General features: G+C 46.7%; 1 long non-coding RNA gene across 1 annotated transcript; it reads left to right on the top strand.

Annotated features, from left to right (window-relative positions):
- The first annotated feature begins 257 nt into the window (after positions 1-257).
- On the top strand, positions 258-3,147 carry LOC135824895 (uncharacterized). The gene is made up of 2 exons (XR_010554964.1): positions 258-588; positions 2,444-3,147. It is a non-coding gene; the product is annotated as an uncharacterized LOC135824895 (long non-coding RNA).
- Positions 3,148-4,435: the final 1,288 nt, after the last annotated feature.

Raw genomic sequence — 4,435 nt, 5'->3', positions numbered from 1 at the left:
GGATTTAAACAGAACATTTAGTGCTCCTCTGCAGCTCGACCAGTTGCTACACTGTCAGCCTTGAAGCGCCATTCTCGAACTCTGACGTTTGAAGGCCAGAATTCCGGTTCCAGAACAGTAGCTTTGTGTTGTATTGGTAGAATTACGTGAGCAAAGGCCAACCCGAAGTACTTTGTCTCAGACACGGAGCACTTGATGACAGGTATATTTCGGCGTTCACACCATTTGGCGATCGATTCTGATGTGCACCCACCAGTCCGTGCGCCAAGGGGTACTCAAGGGCTGATTTTATTTGCAACCGCGGGAAACGAAGTCACCAAGACGCCTTCATTTGAGGCTTTTGGAATTGGAGAATTTATTGAATTTAGGTATGGCTCTCGTCCCTTCTAGAGAACTAAGCAAGACCCTGTGGGGGCAGAAGGAGACTTCTTTGGCTCCGTGAATACACTAGCTATGCGGTGGTCTAGTTAGTTTGAGTGTGTGGTTCGTATTCAAAGTGTTCCAAGCCGCAGTTCACTCGAAGGTCATCGTGGATACGTCTGCACTTGAAAATCAAGGCTGGAAAGGACTGCCTGGTGTGTCCGAACGGTATGTTTTGCACTGAAGGCATTTTTTGTATGAATTGTTGAAAGTGTCTACTTGTTCGAAATGCAAAAGACATGGTCGTAGATCCTTGGCCCACAACACCCCACTAAATAAACTATGACCTGTCGTGAAATTATGTGAAATTGATCAACACAATCAGACACAAATTATCCTATGGCAAAGTACTGCAAATGCAAATAATAGCATCCCTTTACCTAGGTCATGTTTGTAGGGCCTTATGCCACATCTTTGCATGATTTCCTCATGCAAATCGTGTGCCTAGCTTCGAAAACACATTGCGCTAAGTGCCGAATATATACCTGTGAATCAGAACAACAGCACTCACTATTGCTTTCATGAGTGCTAATGGTCAGCTGAAAGGAAACTTCTATCCATCAACTCATAAGTAAAGTAATGACTAATCTCCTTGCTGCGCATGTGGTTCCTTCGTATTTACATGTACCGTAAAGTACCGCCAGAGCGCCCCACCATCTCGTCCTTTCGGGGTCGTATTGTGGGGGTGGTCTCCGGTCTGTAGGTTATACGACACGATTTTTGTACACATATTGCACGTTCTGCAGACAATCTGTGCCTTCGAGCGGACACGAGCTCCACACAAAAACCTGCTTAGTGTGACCTTAGTACACTAAGTTGCTCACACCGTACGAACTTCGTTGCACTCTGCCACACGATTTTCCTTTCCCTGGCTGTATTATATAAATCTGTCGCAGCAAAATCAAGGTGGGGCGCTCTCGCGGTACTTTACGGTATGTGCGCCTCTCTGTGTTCGGTGAATGATTTTGAATATTTGCGCACGACTTCAGGATAGTGCACATTGTATGCATGTACCTGCATATGTAATCCTTTCATGATTTAAAAATTAGGAGCCGTGCTTCTCATCACCGTGGACAAGTAAATGTCGGCCAATTACGTAGCGTTTGGAGATTTGCACAAGTACAGTTGCGTGTCGATTATGCGGCAACCGCGGAATAAAATGAATATTCTGGACGACTGAAGCTACAAAGCCATCTTGTGTTAACTTAACAGATAAAAAAGACAGTACTTCGAAGTACCTGTATTTATCACTAGTATTACCCTGAGACAGTCGTGCTCATCTCTAGAGACTGGCTTGTATTTAACTCTACGTAATGGCAACTTTCATGATGCTGACTGTCTACATTTACTTGAAGTAGGACTATAAATACTAAATATAAGGTCTATAAGCTGTCAGTGCGGTGCTGTTGGATACCCGACATGCCATGTGACTGACCGCCAGATACTAGTAAACGACATGCGATTGTACCGGTCACAGTGTAGCTGGGTTTTCACGAAAATTTGAAACTTATACGATTGTGAAAAAAGTTCAGAAATCACACTTACACATACACATGCACGCACACACACACACACATGCGCGCACGCGCGCGTGTGCACACACACACACACCTGTCCTGTTCTGTTGAGCCACTACCACAACTTAGCACAAGGATCGCATCGGCCCCAAAGGGGCAGTAGAGCGAAAGTGAGAGGTGTTGGCTTCGAGTTCACCTATCTCTACGGTGAACGCAACCTCGATCGAAAGTCATGCCAAACGGATTTATCTACCACACGCGCGCGCGTGCGCGTATACAAAACGGAGGAAGGATTACTTACTCTCCCTGTATGATGTTTCTGTTGTATTCGTGAACAATGTCATTGATGTTTTTCCATGCATGTTTTTGAATATGCGAGCATAACTTCCAACATCAAGCACATTCTTGCTTCTCATCAGCATGTACAAGTTTATGTTGGGCAGTTATGTAGCGTTTGTTTTACCGGCTGTGTTTGTTTTACCGGCTGCATTTGTTGGTGCTTGCAGGTCATTGGCATGCTGTCTGTTTCACAGAAGCTCGTGTAACAGGTTCACCGTACAGCTATGAATGCAATGTAGCGTGTTGAAGCCACTTCGGTATGACGTGATGCCTAATTTCCTGGTTGTACCAAAATTGCGAGTATGCAAGTGATCGTCAAGCCTGCCCCTGTACAGTAGCCGTCTTGCCTTGTTACGCCTGGTTCTGACTCTGCGTTCTCGTTTACTCCATGCAATGTTACAAGGAATACTGCTCCCTTCTCAAGCAATTCATTGGCAACAAAACGCTCGGCTATGCCCTGTAACTTTGCTGTGCGGTTTGTGCTTTGTCAATGTTGTGTACCAGTTCATGATCTGTGCTTGCTGGTCTGTTTGTTTTCTCTCGCACAATTGAGGCGCTGTAGCACAGTGTACAGTGTCGATCATCCTGCCCAGGCTCTGATTTCACGTACCACAGTACGGTTTCTCTTGTTGCTCACTGTAATGTGCATGATACAAGCTCCTTGGTACTCCATAATCACCTGGTGCTGTTGCTGCCATTGTTGGACCCTGCTGATATCCTTCTCGCAATGCCCGAACGTTGTTCCAACAAATGCACAACTCGCTCTTAGTTGTCACATTCGGTTTGGTCTCGTTCCAGTCTTTCGAATTGAGTGAGTGCGTAAACTTGTATGAAGTGGTGGAGCAAAAGCCGTGTGCCGGCAAACATTCAATGTCCGGGTGTAATGACGCACCAAGGTCCCGGGACTTGCGTCCAATTCCTGAGTGATTTTTGTGTGCCTAGCCTCTAGGTATCATACCATATTTGTTTGGTTCAACCGTTTTGGATGCCCACTGCAATACCATTCACTGTATTATGTGTGTATGTTATCCAAGAAATCTCAGGGCCCATATTTTTGGGTGGACAAACCTCGCCATAAGTCAGTAACCTGGCATTTTGCACTAACAGAACTCCTAGGATATCAGCGCCGTCTCAGTACCTGGGGACAGTTGTAAAGAAAAAGAAAAAATATCCTTGGCCCACAATGCCCCACTAAATAATCCGAAGGGTGTCGCGAAGACGACAATTTCCTTACCTTTCTTTCGTGGACGAAAAAAGACACTTCGCTTCGTCCGTTGCGCATGAAACGAAACATGAGGGTAGTGTTTATCAATTAGAATAGGTATCATGCACGAAGGAATGGCGAAAAGGTACTATGCTCGAGCGCTGGTCGTCGTCTTGTTTGTCAATTTTGAGTCCCATTGAGAATTTTCTTCTCCAGACCTCTCAAATTTCCCGCGGTTGCAAATAAAAGTGCAACTTCTAGACGACTTTTTTGAATTTGGCGCACGGACTGCCACGACATTGCCTACATACAAAGCGCAACATTTTGTGCGGGATCCTCCCTGTAGTTGATCAGAGCGCTTGGGCCGGTTTTCATAGTAGACCTACGACGTGACCTGAGTGCCTGGGTGACTTGTTTGGGGTCGTGTAGTACTGGCCTGCTGGCTGGGGCCTCCCCATGTGTTATCCCGTGCTCGCACCTGTGACGACTGTGCACGTGCCGCCGCGCTGTACAACCTGACGCTGTCAGCAGGCGGTTGTACACGTACGGGTTGAGGTTCAGGTATGCTAGTTTGTACAGGGTCATGATCAGAGTTCCTTTCTTTGAGAGCCGCCAATTCTCCTCGAAGGGACGACACCTCCAACTGCAAGGCAGAAATTAGGGCTACCTTGGCGGCCAATTCTTTAACATTTTTTGCAATATCGGCCAATGCCTGCTGAACAACATCGCGCACCTTGTCAGACTGACCTGCTGAGTTTGTCGACGAACCAATACCGTTGTCGCGAAGAAGCTTGACTATCTGGGTACGGGAAAGTCCCGAGTGTTCCAGTCTGTGACTCTTGGCGAGATGCCGGATCTCCTGATTGTCCATCACAGCAAGGTCTACATCTGCTGGTGCGGTGGGTGACTCCTCAGACGACATTGTCATATCAAGGGGCCTGTTATGCCTACCTCC

This window comes from Sycon ciliatum, chromosome 9, assembly GCF_964019385.1.
Source record: "Sycon ciliatum chromosome 9, ocSycCili1.1, whole genome shotgun sequence".
Classification (NCBI taxonomy): Eukaryota; Metazoa; Porifera; class Calcarea; order Leucosolenida; family Sycettidae; genus Sycon; species Sycon ciliatum.
This window is presented reverse-complemented; position numbering and strand designations above follow the sequence as displayed.